General features: G+C 49.2%; 1 protein-coding gene, 1 long non-coding RNA gene and 1 other non-coding gene across 5 annotated transcripts in view; 1 reads left to right on the forward strand and 2 right to left on the reverse strand.

The window, feature by feature from the left end:
* Positions 1–2124: 2124 nt before the first annotated feature.
* LOC138438861 (uncharacterized) lies at positions 2125–17958 on the reverse strand. Its single transcript, XR_011256487.1, has 3 exons — positions 17778–17958; positions 4307–4589; positions 2125–3332 (listed from the first exon to the last, which is right to left on the reverse strand). It is a non-coding gene; the product is annotated as an uncharacterized lncRNA (long non-coding RNA).
* On the reverse strand, positions 13597–13734 carry LOC138439897 (small Cajal body-specific RNA 20). Its single transcript, XR_011256840.1, has one exon. It is a non-coding gene; the product is annotated as a small Cajal body-specific RNA 20 (non-coding RNA).
* The window catches only part of TNS3 (tensin 3), a 223255-nt gene continuing 219022 nt past the window's right edge, over positions 15253–19485 (forward strand). Inside the window, exon 1 of one of the 3 annotated variants that reach the window (XM_069586826.1) lies at positions 15253–15452. The gene's annotated coding sequence lies outside the window, so the exon portion shown is untranslated. Of the gene's footprint in view, positions 15914–19485 lie in introns of all 3 variants that reach the window. The other 2 variants (XM_069586828.1, XM_069586827.1) reach the window with 2 other exon arrangements.

Here is a 19485-nt window from a genome sequence, read left to right on the forward strand (position 1 = left end):
GCAGGTGAGGTGGTCTGGTATTCCCATCTCTTTAGGAATTTCCCAGGCTCAATAGTTGTGGCGCATGGGTTAGTTGCTCTGCAGCATGTGGGATCTTCCTAGATCAGGGATCAAATCTGTGTCTCCTGCTTTGGCAGGAAAATTCTTTACACGACTGAGCCACCAGGGAAGCCTTCTCTGAATGATTCTCAAGGAATAAAATCTGGATAAAGCAAAGGGACAATGTTTAATTTGATTCGTGAAGTGTTTTTTGTTCCAGATATTTATGAAGAAAACCTACTTGGATATGAAATTGAGGGAATTTTAAAAATTATTATCATGGTGCTTGCACTAATATGGGAAGAGGCCTGAGCCCTTGGGAGCCCTGGATGGGCACTCTGGGGCCCTGAGTACAGTGCAGGCTTAGAAGTAGGACAGAAAAGTAGGGGGCGGAGGTGGGGCGTCTTCCCTGCTAAAGTCCATTTCTCAACTGAAAATGGCATGATTGTCCAGAACACTATGAAACTGTAGTCCAATTTCTAGACATTGTGGTACATTGTACAAAGGACAGAGCCTGAGAGGTCAGAAGGGTGTTGTGGGGATGAAAGTCATCTCCGGGTGTGCTGAGTGGTGAGGCGGTGCAGGCCTAGGGCGGGAGCTGACACACGTTGGCGACACTGGGCTGTGACACCGGGAATGCTGGGCAGATCCCGCAGTGACCAGTGGACCTGCTGGCATTTTCTGGAATCAAGAAGTCTGCACAAAGTCTAAAAGGGGCAGGAGGGGCCTTGTCAGGCAGAGTGACAGGTGCCAGCCTGGCTTGATTTTCTCTACATGGGAGTCCTGGCCCATCACATGTCTACAAAGTGCTTCAGGGTTCTCAGCGGAAGACTGCTGAGCAAACATAAAATACCTGAGCAACTTCTTCTGCAAAAGGCAAAGACAAAGCAAAGCAAAAACCACAGGGCCCCAGGCCGATGGTCTGTCTGTTTTGGTATTTATTTCTATCATGCCCTCTGGAAATGGGAACAAGAGAAGGGAAAAGCCCTCGCCAGTCCTTCTCCATAGCCCTGCACCCTGTGGGACCAGATGAGGTTATCAGACTAGGTCTCTCAAGGTACCTGCCCTCAGCCCCACCCCAGCCAACCTCTACTTCCCACCCAAGCCAACAGGCTTCCTGCACAGTCATAGCCTCAAGGCTGTCAGGGGCGTGATCAGTATCAAAGCCTGTGTGAGGCCTGCAGGAACACAGCATCAGCTGTCCTTATGCAGGCTGTATTTTAATTTTAACAGCCGCATTTTACAGATTGCATAACTAAGGCTTATAGAGGTGTCGATGGTACAGCTCCATGATCTCAGTCAAATTCCGCTGAATTGAAAGGGCCTAAGCTTATCATCCCCTTGTTTACCCCTCCCTGCCCTGGATCTTGTATCCTTCAGCTGGGCTCTCACTTCTGTCCCTGCGCTGTCCCCTCGAGGCCATGTCCTCCGATGCCTATGCCCAGGCTTCTGAAGGCCATCCTTGACCCCACACCAATGTCCCTGTTCTGGGCCTGTGGTCTCAAGGAGGAATCCTCACCTTGGTACACTCCCAGGTCCTCTAGGGAACCATCCCTGGTGCACCCCCTCCCCTCCCATGCCCCACAGCCTCTGCGGAATCTCTGGAAAGGCCTCCCTACATGCCAGAGCCTCATGACAACCGTGCTTCTGAAACTGGGTGGTCTGCATTGTTGGAGGCCTTTAAGCTGAACTCAGTGAGCCTGTGTCAGGGGCAGTAAAAGGGACATCATGGCATGCAGGGCAGAGGCGAGGAACTCTTCCAGCTGGAAAATTCTGGGATCTTCAGATCACCCAACCTGGCGCATGGTCTGTCACCTAACTCAGGCCCTGGCCTCTCATGGGGGTGATCCTAGGAGCCTGGGCTGCCGCAGGATGAGGGTAAAGGTTTGCTCAACAAACACACCATGAGTTCCCATGTTCAGCACACAGCACAGCTTTAGCTTGCATGTGAGCTCTGGAAAGTTCTGCTGGCTAGATGTTAAGTGAAGCATTTGATGTCATCTAATGCCCCTGTGCCTAATCCATAGTGGGTGTCTTATGACCCTTCATTGAATACAAGAATGAACAGATGAATGAGTCAGAGAATGATTTCCATGACGTGTTTTAAGCCAACAGTTGGGGCCACTGTATTTCTCTGGGCTGCAATAACAAAGTACTAGAGATTGGGAACTTAACTAATAGTTTATTTCCTTATAGTCCTGGAGGCTGAAAGTCTAAAATCAAGGCATCTGCAGGGTCAGTTTCCCCTGAGGCCTCTCTCCTTGGCATATCAATGGCCATCTTCTCCTGGTTTCCTCATATGGTCTTTACACTGTATGGTCTTTCCACTGTGCATGTCTATGTCCCAATATCTTCTTCTCATAAGAAGAGATTCAGTTCAGTTCAGTTCAGTTCAGTCGCTTAGTCATGTCCGACTCTTTGTGACCCCATGAATTGCAGCACGCCAGGCCTCCCTGTCCATCACCAATTCCCAGAGTTCACTTAGACTCACGTCCATCGAGTCAGTGATGCCATCCAGCCATCTCATCCTCTGTCATCTCCTTCTCCTGCCCCCAATCCCTCCCAGCAGATTAGTCCCCTCTAATGACCTCATTTCCCCTTGGTGGTGGTTAGTCGCTAAGTTGTGTCCAACTCTTGTGACCCCATAGACTGTAGCCTGCAAGGCTCCTCAGTCCATAGGATTCTATAGTCAAGAATACTGGAGTGGGTTGCCATTGCCTTCTCCAGGGGATCTTCCCGATCCAGAAATTGAACCTGGGTCTCCTGCATTGCAGGTAGATTCTTTACTGATTGAGCTATAAGGAAAGCCCCCATTTTACCTTAATCACCCCTTTACAGGCCCCATCTCCACATACAGTAATGTTGAGATAAGAGGAGTTAGGACTTTAACACATCAGTTTTGCAGGGACACAATTCTGCCCATTACAGTCTCTAATTCATCAGTCACAAGTAGGATGTGGCTGAAGATGCCTGTGATCTGCAGGAAGAGATGCCTCATGGGGCTCCTTGTGGGGGAGCTCCTGCTTGCTGTCCCTCATGTGGTCTTTTCCCCTGTGCCCTGAGCTCTCCTCCACGTGCTTATGTCCATGTCACTAGTGGCTCTGGCAGTGCCTGGGTTCTGTGCAACCTGCAGAGATCCCATTTCCCTTTCATCTTCAGTCTTGGCAGTTTCATTCCTCCGTTGTAACTCCCCTCTGAAGTACCAGGCCTGGGATTGCAGACCGGCTTGCAAATGTCAGCTTAAATCTGTGTGCCCGATGCAGAGTGGAACAAACAAACTGAAACACTGGAATCTGGAGCAGAGAAAGGTTTATAGCAGGACCATACAAGAAGACGGATGGCTCACACTCTGAAAAATCCCAAACGTCCCAAGACTTTTGGCTGAGCATTTTTAAAAGCCAAGTGAGAGAGAGTTGTTGAAAGATACATGATCAGCTAGTGCACAATTCTCTGACTGGTGATGGTGAGGTACAGGGTGGTGTCACAGGGTTTAACATTATCAAGTCTTAGGCTCCAAGAGGCTTGGGGCTATGAGCTCATGGTCATCAAGTAATTTACATCATCCATTTGGTGGTGGTGGATGGGGAGAGGGTTCACATCAGTGAAACAACTCAAGACATGTGCATCAGATACTGTTATCTAGGTACTTTAGAGAGGAGCTTCAACTGAGGATATGGGGAAGGGCCTGTCCCAGGAAGGCAACACAGCGTCTGCTTAGTTACACCAACTAAGCCTTGCCTGGCCTTTCCTGGCCGCAAACAGGGCAGGAGCGCATCAACCTGACCTGAGGACGTGATCTGTCTCAGGCCCTGCAGGTGGGTCTGACACGGGATATGGGAATATGTCTGTGGGTCTATAGGAATAGGGTCTCCGTGTCTACCACCCGGGCCCCTGCCCTACAACACCTTTATTCCTCTGTTCTTTGGTGGGGAAATATTGCTGTCCCTGTGGCCTATTGGACCCTGGGCAGGTTGCTGAGCACTGTGCACCTGGCCGGGAGGTCCAAACACAGTCTGGCTCATGGTTGGCCAGTCATGGTCGGGGAGCTGACCTCAGCAGGCCTGGAACGGGGCTTGGCACAAGATCAGTTCTCAGCTGTCCTGGGCTCTGCGGGGTGGTCACCAGAGCCTGCTGGGATCTGAGAGCACAGGTGGGCAACCCAGAGACGGACCATGAGCTCCCTTCCTACAGGTTCTGTTGGGGGAACCCTGGGTCATGTGGAGGCACCTGAAGAAGGCACTTAGCACGTGCAGGAGTCATGACTTACCTTCACATGGATGTTGCGAACTGTGCACTGCTCCTCCCGTGGTATTTTTTTTTAATTTACTTGTTCATTTTATTTTTGGCTGTGCTGAGTTTTCATTGCTGTCCCCCGGCCTTCTCCGGCTGCAGCAAGTGGAGGCTACTCTGGTTGCCATGCATGGGCTTCTCGCAGCAGCGGCTTCTCATTGCAGAGCACAGCCTCTAGGGCACGCGGGCTTCGGTAGTTGTGGCACGTGGGCTTAGTTGCCCCGTGGCAGGTGGGATCTTCCTCGCCCAGGGATTGTCACCTGCATGGCAAGGCAAATTCTTAACCACTGGACTGCCAGGGAACCCCATTCCACAGTATTTTTGAATTAGGTGCTGAACATGAAAAAGAAAAAAAATTGAAAAATCATAGATTGGATTATTACTGATTTCAGCAATCTAGTAGGCCTTGCCAGTTAGATACATATACAGGATAAAGGAAGAGGATGTGAATACATTTGTTTAAAATTAAATTGCTATCATTGTTTTAAAACACTGCTTATAACTTCATTGTCTAATTTTGTAACATATAATGAGTAAAATGGATTATTGTATTTTTCTTTTTATGTCCACAGGAGAAAAGTTAGATATTGTTATACTCTAAATTCTAATTAAATATCCATGTTATCTTAAGTAATTGTGATATGTATGTTTTAGCAATTGACTGAATTATGTCTTTTTTCACAACGTGTGTTCTGAACAAAAATTATTATTAATGCTTAAATGTATAGATATAGCCATCCATTTATTTCTGAGTCATAGATTCAGAAGTAATATTATTACACAAATGCTTTATCCAGGAAATTTCATTTCTCTTTAAATGAATCTAGAATTTCACTAAAAAAAATAAATAAAAACTTTTAAGAAGTGGTAAAATAAGAGGATGAAAGGGAAACTGAGGGAACTAGCTTAACACTTCCATAAATTCCAGTTTGGACAAGTTCCCCAGGCCAGGTGAGCATGTTTCTTTGTAGCCAGAAGTTCATAGGAAATTTGGGGGCTCTCGGGTTACTCTTGGGCTTCCCAGGTGGCAGTGCAGAGACATGGTATAGAACCCGCCTGCCAATGCAGGAGACATGAGACTCGGATTCGATCCTTGTATCAGAAAGATCCCCTGGGGAAGGAAGTGGCAACCTACTCCAGTATTCTTGCCTGGAAAATCCTATGACAGAGGAGCCTGGTGAACTGCAGTCTACAGGACTGCAAGAATTGGACACGATGACTTAGCATGCATGGGTTATTCCAGGACACAGAGGGGCCATCCATTGTGACAGCTTTCCACTAGGATATTTGCAGTCAGGGAGGCACAGCTCTGCTGCCATCTGTAAAGAAGCCATTTTCTTCCTATAGCTTCAGTGGCATTTTTTAAAAAACAGACGTTTTATTTGGGAATTGCTTTAGATTTACAGAAAAGTTGCAAGGACTATACAGAGTTCCATTTTTCCAGCCTTTAACATCTTACGTCAGCATGCCACATGGTCACAGCTAAAGAACTGGTATTGGGGGCATTATTCTTAACTCGATCAGCAGCTTATCCAGAGGCCACACCTCTGAATGTTCTGTACTGTCCTTTCTCTGTGCCAGGATCCTATCCAGAACACCCTGTGACATTTAATCATTGTGTTCCCTCAGGCTTCCTTGCTGTGGCAGTTTCTCAAACTTCCTGTTCTTGTTGACCTAGAGAGTTTTGAGGCGGTCAGGTGTTTTGTCCATCGGTCGAGATGTGTCTGATGCTCACTCACAGTTAGGCAGGGATTCCTGGTTATTGGGAGAAAGACCTTGGGGTGCCATTCTCACCCCATCAGGTCAAGGGCACACACTCTCAACATGACTCATCACTGGTGACCTTGATCACCTGGCTGAGGTCATATCTGTCAAGTTTCTCCACTGTAGAGTTACTCCTTCACACTTGACTCTTTGGAAGGAAGTGCTGAGCACGACCCGCACTCTAGGGGTGGTGTCTATTGCACGTGTTGGAGCTATCTACAAACATTATTTGGAATTCTTCTGTAAGGGAGTTTTGCCTATTCTTCCCATTTATTCATTCAATCAGTAATGGACTCATGGGCATTTAATTTTACATTTTAAATTACAATGCAAAGCTACAGTGTTTATTTATTTTTTTGCTGAAATTGCTCAGGTTTGGTCACTGGGAACCATTTCGAGTTAGTCCCTCTGCTGCGTTCCTTTGATGGGTGGCCTTAATCCTTTTGTTTTCTGGGCTCACCTTTTGCTCTCTGTTCTGCAGCTAACCTCATAGGCTTCCTGCCGCAGTCTTAGAACCAGCCATGTATCCCTATATCTGCTAGGGATGCAGAGCTGCGACATGGAGTCCCTGAACACAAGGAACTAGCGCTCAGTCCAGCTAAAAGGCAGGAGGGAGCGCCAAGGGTCACAGGGGCTCTGCTTCAGTGCGGGGGAATGACTTCCTGGTTAAGGGTCCCCAGCCGACCGGATGTGTAAGGTGAAGACTGGGGGAGGCGGAGGTGCTGGTGGTCAAAGATAACAGTGAGGAGGGGAGGACAAGTCTACTTCCTCCTTGAGGGGACTGTTATCTCCTCTTTGCTCCAGACATCTTGAGAAGAGCATGCAGATGAATCTGTGTATTCTGATTCTGTTAAGAGTGAGCTTGGCTGTAGAGACAGAAGACCCCACGATTGGGGCATTGACTAGCACCAGATTTTCATATCACACACATCCTGATTACATCTGCTTAAGACAGCCTATCTTTCCTCTCTGCTGTCATCCTGTTTGTCCTGATGCTCTTTGCTGTGGGTTTCCTGGGCTGCTACTCTGAGTGCCACCCCAGGGAACCAAAAGGAAGGAGAGCACAGGACTTCTGCTTTTCCCAGTGAGGCCTGCTTGTCACTGGGGGAGGGAAAGCACCCCTAGTACCCTCAGGACGGAACCCAGCAGGGTTCAATCAGCAGGCTGCTCCTGGGGCACAAAGAGGATGGGCAGTCCTCCTGTTCTCCATATGGAGAGAGAGCCCAGAGATCAGTCAGTTCTTCCTGGGGTGGTTCCAGTGCTGGGGACAGCTCTTGGGCAAAGAGCATCCCAAGGGAGTGTAGCTGGCTCTGCAACAGTGACTCAGATCCCTCCCCAGTGCACATTCATTGACCTGGCCACTGGGAAGCAATACTCAGCTCTCAGCCTCCTTTGGGGATATCCGAAGCTGCAAAGGCTGGCCTTGTCTGAGGTTGCCCCTGCTTTGGGAGTGGCTCACAACCAAGACTGACCCTTGTGGCCCCAGGAAATTCCCAGCACTCCCTGGGGTAGGTCACGGTACCACTCTTCCATGTCACCCGCCCTCCTGTCACTTCCCAGGGCGTGATCCCCAGTCGTGATCCCTGATCCTGACCATCTAGGATCCCACTTCCCTGGGACCGGGTGGGGCCAGCAGCACAGAGAGTTGTGTTCAGACAGTGGGTTCCTGGAGCCCACCTTGCAGAAGCTGGTGTGCCTGTGCATTTTCAGGGAGAGAGTACCATGGTTCCATATACTTGCAAAAGGTTCTGGGGTATAGGAAAGGCAAGGCATTGAATTGTGGGTAAGGACTGTGTGTTGAGGGGGAGAAGGAAAGGCAGGAGAGGGTGATGGTCCCAGGGGGGTCTAGAGGGACACGGTATCTTAAGGCACGTCCTCCTACTCCTGCTCCACCCTTTCCTCACAGCACTGTGGAGCCAGGTAACTATATCTTGTATAATGTTTCCCACTGCCCCTTTCAGGGACTCTTTGGACAATATCAACTTTTAGGACAAAGGCATTCAAAAAAAAAATCCAAGTCATTGCTCATGTATTACCTTTGATCTGAGGACAAGAATGTATCAGACTTTCGCCATGTCCAAGACCATCTTTATGGCAATGACAAGTTTCTTAAAAAGTTGTTTCAGAATTCCTGGCCTAGAGGAACCAGACTGAAGCTGCAGAGAGGGGTTGAGGGGACAGAGGTATCAGTGCTTCCTGGCCAGACCCCACCCATGGAGTGCTGGGAAGGGAACTGCCACTCTTGGCATATGCCTGCTTTTCCCTCCTCCAAACTGTTTTGAGACTTTTGTTTTCAGATTTGAAATATTTTTGGATGGGTAAGGATGGAAAAAAATGTGCACTCCCTTTTAGATAATTGCTACATGCCTTGTTTTTGTTTAAATTCTTGGGAATTCAAACGGTCAGTCTGTGAAGTTCAGAGTCCCTAGACTCAGGACAGCCTCACGGGGCATGGGCCACCCCTTAGGAGCCTCTGGGCCAGGTGTGGAGTCTATACTTCAGTGAATCAAGGAGCCAGCTGCATGGGTTAGCAGAGAATACAAGGGGACACCAGGCCCAGGGTGCCTTCCACCTTCCGAAGATTCTGTAGGTATGAGGACAGACACTGCATGAATGGGTGTCTAAGTCACCATGGTCCCAGAAGCAAGGGTGAATCCCGGCTTCTTAGATGTGGATTCTTTTTTTCCCCCTAAGCCTTTATTTATTTGTTTATTTTTGGCTGTGCTAGGTCTTCATTGCTGCGCACAGGCTTTCTCTAGCTGTGGCCAATGAGGGCTTGTGTCTTCACTGCAGTGCACAGGCTTAGGTGCTCCTTGGCATGTGGGATCTTCCCGAACTAGGGATTGAACCCACATCACCTGCGTTGGTAGACAGATTCTTAACCACTAGACCACCAGGGGAGCCCTAGCTGTGGAATCTTGGGCAAACTTACCAGCCCAGCTCCTGCAAGTGGATGCTGGCTATTGCAATAGCTCATGATACCTCAACGCCTCATATTGCAACACCAAACTCCCGTAGTCGTTCAGCTAGTATGGCCTTGGTGTTGTGCTAGATTTTGTGATGCAAAGATGCAGGATAGACTTGTTGGCTCTTATCACCACCATCACCCTCTGCCCCCACCCCAGGGAGTCTAGTGGGAGAGACATTTAAGCAAAGACACAGCTCAGTACATTTGAGCTAAATGGATGAGCAGAGTATTTGGAAAAATAAAATTAGGGTCGCTTGTCAGCTTGATCGTCCTGGATCCTTATCATACTCTGTAGTTGACCCGAGAGTGACCTCGGGCAAGTTACTTATGATTTTAGCCTATCAGTAAAAGGAGATAGATAGTAATATTACCTGCTTCATTCCCATTTAGGGGTCAGCTGGGTGTGACCTCCCCACCTCCCCTGAGGCTCTTTCCCTCCATACCTCCTGTTTCATCCTGTTACCTCTTGGGCTGAGGTGTCCTAGAGGGCAGAAAAAATGCCTGCTCTGTTTCCCAGGCCCGGGGCTCAGGGTTCAGGAAGCTTTAGCATCAGGGAATGAATGCCCTGCTCAAAATCAGAGCAGTGCAGTTCAGTTTAGTTTAGTCGCTCAGTCGTGTCCTGCTCTTTGCGACCCCATGGACTGCAGCACGCCAGGCTTCTCTGTCCATCACCAACTACCAGAGCTTACTCAAACTCATGTCCATTGAGTCGGTGATACCATCCAACCATCGCATCCTCTGTCGTCCCATTTTCCTCCCGCCTTCAATCCTTCCAAGCATCAGTGTCTTTTCCAATGAGTCAGTTCTTCGCATCAGGTGGCCAAAGTATTAGAGCTTCAGCTTCAGTATCAGTCCTTCCAATGAATATTCAGGACTGATTTCTTTTAGGATGGACTGGTTGGATATCCTTGCTGTTCAAGGCACTCTCAAGAGTCTTCTCCAACACCACAGTTCAAAAGCATCAATTCTTTGGCACTCAGCTTTCTTTATAGTCCGACTCTCACATCCATATATGACTATTAGAAAAACCATAGCTTTAACTAGATGGAGCTTTGTTGGCAAAGTAATGTCTCTGCTTTTTAATATGCTGTCTAGGTTGGTCATAATTTTTCTTTCAAGGAGCAAATGTCTTTTTATTTCATGGCTGCATTGTTTCCCCATCTGTTTGCCACGAAGTGACAGGACTGGATGCCATGATCTTAGTTTTCTGAATGTTGAGCTTTGAGCCAACTTTTTCACTCTCCTCTTTCACTTTTATTAAGAGGCTCTTTAGTTCTTTTTTGCTTTCTGCCAGAAGGGTGGTGTCATCTGCATATCTGAGGTTATTGATATTTCTCCCGGCAATCTTGATTCCAGCTTGTACCTCATCCAGCCCAGCAATTCTCATGATGTACTCTGCATATAAGTTAAATAAGCAGGGTGACAATATTCAGCCTTGACGTACTCCTTTTCCTATTTGGAACCAGTCTGTTGTTCCATGTCCAGTTCTAACTGTTGCTTCTCGACCTGCATACAGATTTCTAAGGAGGCTGGTCAGGTGGTCTGCTATTCCCATCTCTTTCAGGATTTTCCACAGTTTCTTGTGATCCACACAGTCAAAGGCTTTGGCATAGTCAATAAAGCAGAAGTAGATGTTTTTCTGGAACTCTCTTTCTTTTTTGATGATCCAGCGGATGTTGGCAATTTGATCTCTGGTTCCTCTGCCTTTTCTAAAACCAGCTTGAACATCTGGAAGTTCATAGTTCACATACTGCTGAAGCCTGCCTTGGAGAATTTTGAGCATTACTTTACTAGCGTGTGAGATGAGTGCAATTGTGTGGTAGTTTGAGCATTCTTTGGCATTAGCTTTCTTTGGGATTGGAATGAAAACAGATCTTTTCCAGTCCTGTGGCCACTGCTGAGTTTTCCAAATTTGTTGGTATATTGAGTGCAGCACTTTCACAGCATCATCTTTCAGGATTTGAAATAGCTCAACTGGAATTCCATCACCTCCACTAGTTTTGTTCATAGTGATGCTTCCTAAGGCCCACTTGAGTTCTCATTCCAGGATGTCTGGCTCTAGGTGAGTGATCACACCATCATGATTATCTGGGTCGTGAAGATCTTTTTTGTTCAGTTCTTCTGTGTATTTTTGCCTCCTCTTCTTAATATCTTCTGCTTCTGTTAGGTCCATATCATTTCTGTCCTTTATTGGGCCCATCTTTGCATGAAATGTTCCCTTCAGTTCAGTTCAGTTCAGTTCAGTTGCTCAGTCTTGTCTGACTCTTTGCGACCCCATGAATCGCAGCACGCCAGGCCTCCCTGTCCATCACCAAAGCCCGGAGTTCACCCAGACCCACGTCCATCGAGTCCATGATGCCATCCAGCCATCTCATCCTCTGTCGTCCCCTTCTCCTCCTGTCCCCAATCCCTCCCAGCATCAGAGTCTTTTCCAATGAGTCAACTCTTCACATCAGGTGGCCAAAGTACTGGAGTTTCAGCTTTATCATCATTCCTTCCAAAGAAATCCCAGGGCTGATCTCCTTCAGAATGGACTGGTTGGATCTCCTTGCAGTCCAAGGGACCCTCAAGAGTTTCCTCCAACACCACAGTTCAAAAGCGTCAATTCTTCAGCGCTCAGCCTTCTTCACAGTCCAACTCTCACAGCCATACATGACCACTGGGAAAACCATAGCCTAGACTAGACGGACCTTAGTCGGCAAAGTAATGTCTCTGCTTTTGAATATGCTATCTAGGTTGGTCATAACTTTTCTTCCAAGGAATAAACGTCTTTTAATTTCATGGCTGCAATCACCATTGGCAGTGATTTTGGAGCCTCCCAAAATAAAGTCTGACACTGTTTCCACTGTTTCCCCATCTATTTCCCATGAAGTGATGGGACCAGATGCCATGATCTTCGTTTTCTGAATGTTGAGCTTTAAGCCAACTTTTTCACTCTCCTCTTTCACTTTCATCAAGAGGTTTTTAGTTCCTCTTCACTTTCTGCCTTAAGGGTGGTGTCATTTGCATATCTGAGGTTATTGATATTTCTCCTGGCAATCTTGATACCAGCTTGTGTTTCTTCCAGTCCAGCGTTTCTCATGATGTACTCTGCATATAAGTTAAATAAGCAGGGTGGCAATATTCAGCCTTGACATACTCCTTTTCCTATGGAACCAGTCTGTTGTTCCATGTTCAGTTCTAACTGTTGCTTCCTGGCCTGCATACAGGTTTCTCAAGAGGCAGGTCTGGTGGTCTGGTATTCCCATCTCTTTCAGAATTTTCCACAGTTTATTGTGATCCACTCAGTCAAAGGCTTTGGCATAGTCAATAAAACAGAAATAGGTGTTTTTCTGGAACTCACTTACTTTTTTGATGATCCAGCGGATGTTGGCAATTTGATCTCTGGTTCCTCTGCCTTTTCTAAAACCAGCTTGAACATCAGGGAGTTCACGGTTCACGTATTGCTGAAGTCTGGCTTGGAAAATTTTGAGCACTACTTTATTAGCATGTGAGATGAGTGCAATTGTGCGGTAGTTTGAGCATTCTTTGGCATTGCCTTTCTTTGGGATTGGAATGAAAACTGACCTTTTCCAGTCCTGTGGCCACTGCTGAGTTTTCCAAACTTGCTGGCATATTGATTGCAGCACTTTCACAGCATCATCTTTTAGGATTTGAAACAGCTCAACTGGAATTCCATCACCTCCACTAGCTTTGTTCATAGTGATGCTTTCTAAGGCCCACTTGACTTCACATTCCAAGATGTCTGGCTCTAGATTAGTGATCACATCATCATGATTATCTGGGTCATGAAGATCTTTTTTGTACAGTTCTTCCGTGTATTCTTGCCACCTCTTCTTAATATCTTCTGCTTCTGTTAGGTCCAGACCATTTCTGTCCTTTATCGAGCCCATCTCTGCATGAAATGTTCCCTTGGTATCTCTAATTTTCTTGAAGAGATCTCTAGTCTTTCCCATTCTATTGTTTTTCTCTGTTTCTTTGCATTGATCACTCAGGAAGGCATTCTTATCTCTCTAGGGATTGGTCAAATCCTTCTGAAGAGATGGTGAATGATGGGAGTAGAATTTGAGCAGACCTGGCCTTGGTCCTCAGGGGTGAAACAAAAGGACTGCTTTGTCTCCTCCCTGGACAGAGTTACTCTGGATCCAGGGCCACAGAATTGTGGATGACTGGCTACTTTATTTTTTTTGGCTGTGCTGGGTCTTCTAGTTGTGGTGAGTGGCGGCTATTCTCCAGTTGCACTGTGCGGGCGTCTCACTGGGATGGCTTCTCTTTCTCTAGTTGCACTGTGCAGGCGTCTCACTGGGGTGGCTTCTCTTGCTCTAGTTGCACTGTGCGGGCGTCTCACTGGGGTGGTTTCTCTTGCTGTGGAGCACGGGTTCCAAGCGCACGGGCTTCAGGAGCTCTTGGCCTCTAGACTGCAGGCTCAGTGCTTGCGGTGTACAAGCTTAGCTGAGCCGTGGAATATGGGATCTTTTTGGACCAAAGGTCAAGCCTGTGGTTGGCAGACATATTCCTTTTTTTTTCTTTTCTACAAATGCCTGGGGTAGGAAAACACGGCTTCCCAGCTCATGGCACCCCCAGCGACAATGACCCTCAAGGGCTGATTTTGGCCTCCAGTCCTGGCTGAGGAGAAAAGGGACCTCCTACAGCTCTATGCTTCCCTGGTGGCTCAGACAATAAAGAATCCGCCTGCAACACAGGAGACCTGGGTTTGAACCCTGGGTGGGGAAGGTCTCTTGCAGAAGGAAATGGCTACCCACTCCAGTATTCTTGTCTGGAGAATTCTATGAGCAGAGGAGTCTGGCAGGCTACAGTCCACGGGGTCGCAAAGACTCACATCCGAACCACTAAGTTTCATTTTTACAGCTCTATGGGAGAGAGGCCCTGGCAGGCGGTTTCTTAATCACTGGGCCACCAGGGAAGCCCCAGCTGGCTACTTTGAAAGAAGTCCATTCATGAATGATTTTCTTGTTGAGTCTCTCCACTGGTCCTGACAAGCTGTGTTTTTCTGCTCTGTGCATGGGCAGCATGGGCAGAGCTGGACCCAAAAGGCTGGGGTAGATTAAGGTGCTTCATTTCTAAATCAGGTACAGTTCCTGGTAATTGCACTCTGAGATAAGCCCACTTTTTCAGGTGGGAGTCCAAGAACATTTGGTTGGAGTGACAGATACAATCTTAAGTAGCTTCTGCAGGATGTAGAGTGAAGTACCTTCCTGGAAAGTCTTCTTTGTGTCGGGGGCTATGTGTGTGCGCAAGATAAAGTGCTGATGAAACTGTTCTTTTGTACAGGAGGAATAGCACTTCTAATGCTTTACATGCGCATATGTCTTACAAGGGGAATTCAAGAGCATGCAGTCCACTCCCCACATTTCACCAATAGGGAAGTCAGGGCTGAGGGACAGATGAGGGGCCGTCTCTGTCTTGGGGGTGTTGGTATCTATCTGTGTTTCCTCCTCTGGCTCCTCTGTCTGCGGCCTTCTTGTCCAATCCTGGCCTGCTCATTTCTCCCCTTTCATTTTAAGAACCTGCTGCTGCTGCTAAGTTGCTCAGTCGCGACTGACTCTATGCAACCCCATAGACGGCAGCCCACCAGGCTCCTCTGTCCCTGGGATTCTCCAGGCAAGAATACCGGAGTGGGTTGCCATTTCCTTCTCCAATGTATGTATGCATGCTAAGTTGCTTCAGTTGTGTCCGACTCTGTGTGACCCTATGGACAGCAACCCACCAGGCTCCTCTGTCCACGGTATTCTCCAGGCAAGAATACTGGAGTGGGTTGTCATTTCCTTATCCTCATTTTAAGAAGAGGTGATTTCTGAAATCTTTCCCCGCTCCTTCCCTCCACTGGTCGGACTTTCCAGGGCTCCCAAAGCATCTTGGGTTTCCTCTGTCACTGCCTTGTTGCTTTATGTCTGCATTACTCCCGGTAGCTTACTTCTGTGAGTTACAGGCAGGCAGCGAGATTTTGCTTTCTTACACACAATACTTACAGTGCCGAATGAATGAATTAACGAAAAAATGAACCAGTTGTGCAGGAATCAGGAAATCGCTTGCCCATCCGGAACACACCAGCCCCCTGAACACTTTGAATCTGGGCTGCTCAACGGGTCTAATAATTCCCGGTTCCACCTGGCCAACTTAGGGAGGTCCCAGAGGCGCACGGGGCCCGGGGCGCGCCTGGAACGCGCCGCATTGTTAGGGCGATGAGGCCAGGTGACCGGCCGGCCAGGGCGCGGCGGCGGCGATTGCCCGTGCCGCCTCGAGGGGGCCCTGCGGCGGGCGCGGCCGTGAGCCAGGAGGACGGGCCCGCCCGCGCGCTGCTTGCGCTGTTCGGAGCCCTGCCTGCTGCGGCCATCGCCCCGCGGGACCGACCGCGCCGCCGCTCGCCCAGGTACTGGAGCGGGGAGCGCACCGCCAACCTCTTTGTTTCGAGCTGGCGCCAGCGTCCGCTCCAGGGGCTCGGGGCGCGCGGGCAAACGGAGTTCCGCGCGCGCGGGGACCTGAGCTGGGGCGAGCGGGGACCGAGAGCTCGGCCCGGATCCGGGGTACCAGGGAGCAGGACTTAGGGACGCAGGCGGGTGAACGCGGCGAGGGCGCGGGCGGGCTCGGCCAGGGTCCCGGACGCGGTTTGGGGACTGGGGCGCGGGGACAGCGCTGGGGCGGGCGGATGCAGCCAGGGAGCAGGCCAGCTCGATCGGGGGCCCGCGGGCCAGAGCGGCACTGTTGCGGCGGCGCCCGGGTGAACTTCGCTCTCTAGGACGAGTCCTGAGACTCCGCAGCGGAGAGCCGAGCTTGGAGCTGCAATGGGAAGGCTCAGGACCCTTCTCCCGCTCTTGGCAAGCAGGCTTTCCGGTGCGTTTCTCTTTCCCTCTCCCTGTGTTGGGCGGGAGGCAGGGGGTCCCTTGGTGCTTCCTTCCTAACTTCTGAAGGAGTGGGAACCAGGCCGGGGGCGTGCGTGGCCGAGGCCACCTGTGGCACGTGCCTGCTGGCACGCCGGCGCTGTAGCTGACAGGCAGGAAGAAGGAGGGTCTGGGACTCGGTGGGCGCCGTCGGGGTCTGATAAATGAGCCGGGGTCGTTTGCTTGAAGTGATTTGAAAATCTGTGGGGCGGGAATGGGCTGAAGAGCTCCGCTCCAATTCCTGAGACAGCGCTGGATAAAAAATAAAAGCCCATGGGATGTGGGGCCTGCGGAGACCACTATTGAAGGAGGTCACTGCCCACTTAGAAGCACCCCCAGACCCCTAGGGTATCCCTGTCCTTCACACACTTTGATCTGCTGACAGTCCCCCCACCCCCCATAGTCTCTTTCTGTAACTTGAGCCCATGATCATGGAGGACTCTGAATATACTGAAAATTTGATTAACAATTATCATTGCATCCATATCACTTAGCCCTTCAGAACTAACCATCTTGGCATTTTGGTATATGTGGTCATTTTTTTGAAATGCTTTAGTTCATTGCCTTTAGAAAGAGATATTTATGTCCTTGTGATTCTCCCCCTCTTTAGGGCCTGGGAGGTTATATTTGCAAATCAATCAACAAGTATTAAGAAAGGCATTTCTGTGCAGAGGCCTGGAGGGGCGAGGGAGTCGCTGCAGCTGGAGGATGGTGGAGGCTTGGCCAGTCTGCAGGGAATGAGGGGAACTCTGTGCATAGAGAGCTGACTGTGGGAACTGGCAAAAGGCCAGACTCCTGACCTCAAAGACAAAGTAATAGTAATCTTAGTAATTTTACAAAGTAATGGTGACCCCAGAGGCAAAGTAACAACATGGTTATAGTAAATCCTACCTGTTTGCTTGTGCTAAATGCTTTGCATATATGCATTGCATTCGCTCAAATAACCTTTGGAAGGAACTGGGATAATTGCTCCATCTTACAGATGTGCAAACTGAGAGGCAAAGAAAGGCTAAATATCTTGCCCAAGTTGTTGCTCAATCAACATGGGGGTGAAGCCCAGGGTTTGTCCAGGACAGTGAAATTCCAGGGCCCTAAAGTTGCTGCTGCTTGTCTGTCAAGTGGATGCATGTCCTGACAGCAAGTTTCTCAGCCGAAGTGTCACAGTTATCAGCAGCAGCAGATGAATCATTTCTTTACAAACCGCGGAGAAGATAGAAAAAGGAGTAGCCTCCGGGAGCACTCTGGATGCAAATTGACTTGGCTTTTTATAAAGATGTAGCTTTGGCACTTCTTGGTTTTAAATGGAGCTATCTGCAAAGGTGACCCTGGGAGCTAAATGTCACCAGGTCGAAGTCTGTTCTTGGGCTGCAGGAGGTATTACTGATGGGATTAAAAATGGCCTGGGAAGAAGGCACAAAGCAAGAACAGAGAGGGGAAAGACTGAGGGGGGAGAGCTTTCTGACCCACCATGTGGCAATGGCAGCTTGCATGCAAGGCCCAAGGCCTGTTTTACAGATGAATATGCTTGTTAAAGGGCAGAATGTTTAGGGACCAGATCAGACCCAGTCCTCTGGCTCTCCGTGTCTGCAGTACTCCTTCTCTAGGTTCAGCCTGGCATAAACCACCACCATGCTGGAGGATAACCTTTTGTCTCCCAACCACACCCTGCCCTGACCTCCACTCACACCCTCAGACTCTTAAGGAGGCCAGGTGCAGGGTGTTCCTGCTAGAGAAACAGCCTCCCGCTGGTAGAAAGTTACCTTGTATCCCAGCCACCTAGTGCACCCATAGCTCCCGGAGTAGAGAGGCTTCCTTACCGTGGTTCCGCTTTGTCTTAGAAAGGACTGTTTTGAGGCTGGGTTTGAAGGGTCTGCTGGCAGCGGAAGCTGGAGAGGGGTGGGGTTCCCAAGTTATGCAGACCTCGAACCTCAGGCTCTTTCCTGTGAGACCCGGTGAGTTAGGGGGATCATCAGTGACCTAGGACTGGCTCTGTTCCCCTGGAATCCTTTGCAGTTGTCTATTAATCCAGAACAAGAGGTCTGGTTAGTCGGTTTGTTCAATAGCCATTCGGTTTGTTCAATAGGCATTTTGTTAACTCAGAATAGCTACCTGTTTTCTGGCTGTTAGCAAATGTTTTTAGAATCTTACTGTCTTCATTATTGTCCAGATTCTGAGCGCTGCTCTAGCTATGGAAAGAATTACTTCCGTTAACCCTCATGGCTAAGCATAGGCAGGTGTGAGACGGTGTGATGAGACCCGATCTTCCCAGGGATGTCCGTGTGGAGCCAATATTCAAACCCCAACTGTCCGACTGCGGGGGTGTACTCTCAGTACTGCCTCACCGCTTTTTAAAACACCTAGATGTTAAAAATCGGTCAAAATGCTGTTGAATGTGTTATCTTCTCTTAGGCTCAGAAGATGTTTTGAATCTTCCAGTATGTTGAGTCCTCAGACCAGGCAGATTTGCCACTCTGTAGTTCTAGTGGACTCAGCGTGGGAATGCTTGTCTGCTTCTTGTCTGTCCTTTTCCCATAAAAGCAGCAAACCAGAATCTCCAGGTTTCTGGAGCTTCCTATTGCACTCTGAATTTTAGGAACGTGTTTGGTGAGCACCTGGCCTGCCCCCGCCCCTTTCATTTTGGTGTGTGTCTTGCCAGATCCATGAACTGGGCCCTCCTGCGGGGACACCTCTCTGTTCTGCTCTGTGTGCACTCGGGGTCCCAACTGTGTGCCTGTCCCTGGTGCAGGGAGGCTGGATGTCTCCCACCTGCTGCCCCAGACCCCCCTGGGGGCTCCTCTGCTGGGTAGGAGGGAGGAGCCATTGAGGATGACCCTCAGCTGGGGCCACTGTTGGGAGCCGTCAGAATGCCCTACGGTGTCATTGAGGGGAAGATAGTCATCAGAATGACCCCTAGACATTTAAAGAGTTATGTTACTTTTTAAAAAAGGAAGGCAATGATCTGGTATTAATGTTCGGTCCCAAATGGGCTAAATTACTGAAAAATTTATGTTTAAGGAAAATTCCCTCTTGTGGAGCATTTCCTGATTGTGCCAAGGGGGTGCTCCCCAGAGACACCAACTCTGGGAGAGAAGGCTTTGCTCCTGTGCTGCCGCCCCCCTCCCCCGCTCCCAGCCTAGAAACCTTGCAAGATTAATGCCTTCTTCTGATGGTGTGGTCACCCATGCACCTGGGTGTGCTTACTTTCCACGATCAGATAGATCATCACCCAACGTTGCAGGAAAATATTTTTATCTTAGTTTTCCCGAATGTACACTGAGACTCAGTGAGCTTAAGTCACCTGCCTGTGTCATGGGGCTGGTTGTAACTCAGGTCTGTCTGGGGACAGAGCCTGTGCCTGGCCCTCACCCAGAGAAGGCGAGTGTCCCCTTGGTCACAGGGGCCTGAGCATGTGCAAGGAGGCGGTGGTGTGGTGTTGGGCGGGGTCCCAAAGTGGAACCCAGGGATCTCTGGTTCTCGACCTGCCTCAAGTGCCTGGCGGAAGCTCCGGGGTTCTCGGGTGCCCAC

This window comes from Ovis canadensis, chromosome 4 (genome assembly GCF_042477335.2).
Source record: "Ovis canadensis isolate MfBH-ARS-UI-01 breed Bighorn chromosome 4, ARS-UI_OviCan_v2, whole genome shotgun sequence".
NCBI lineage: Eukaryota > Metazoa > Chordata > Mammalia > Artiodactyla > Bovidae > Ovis > Ovis canadensis.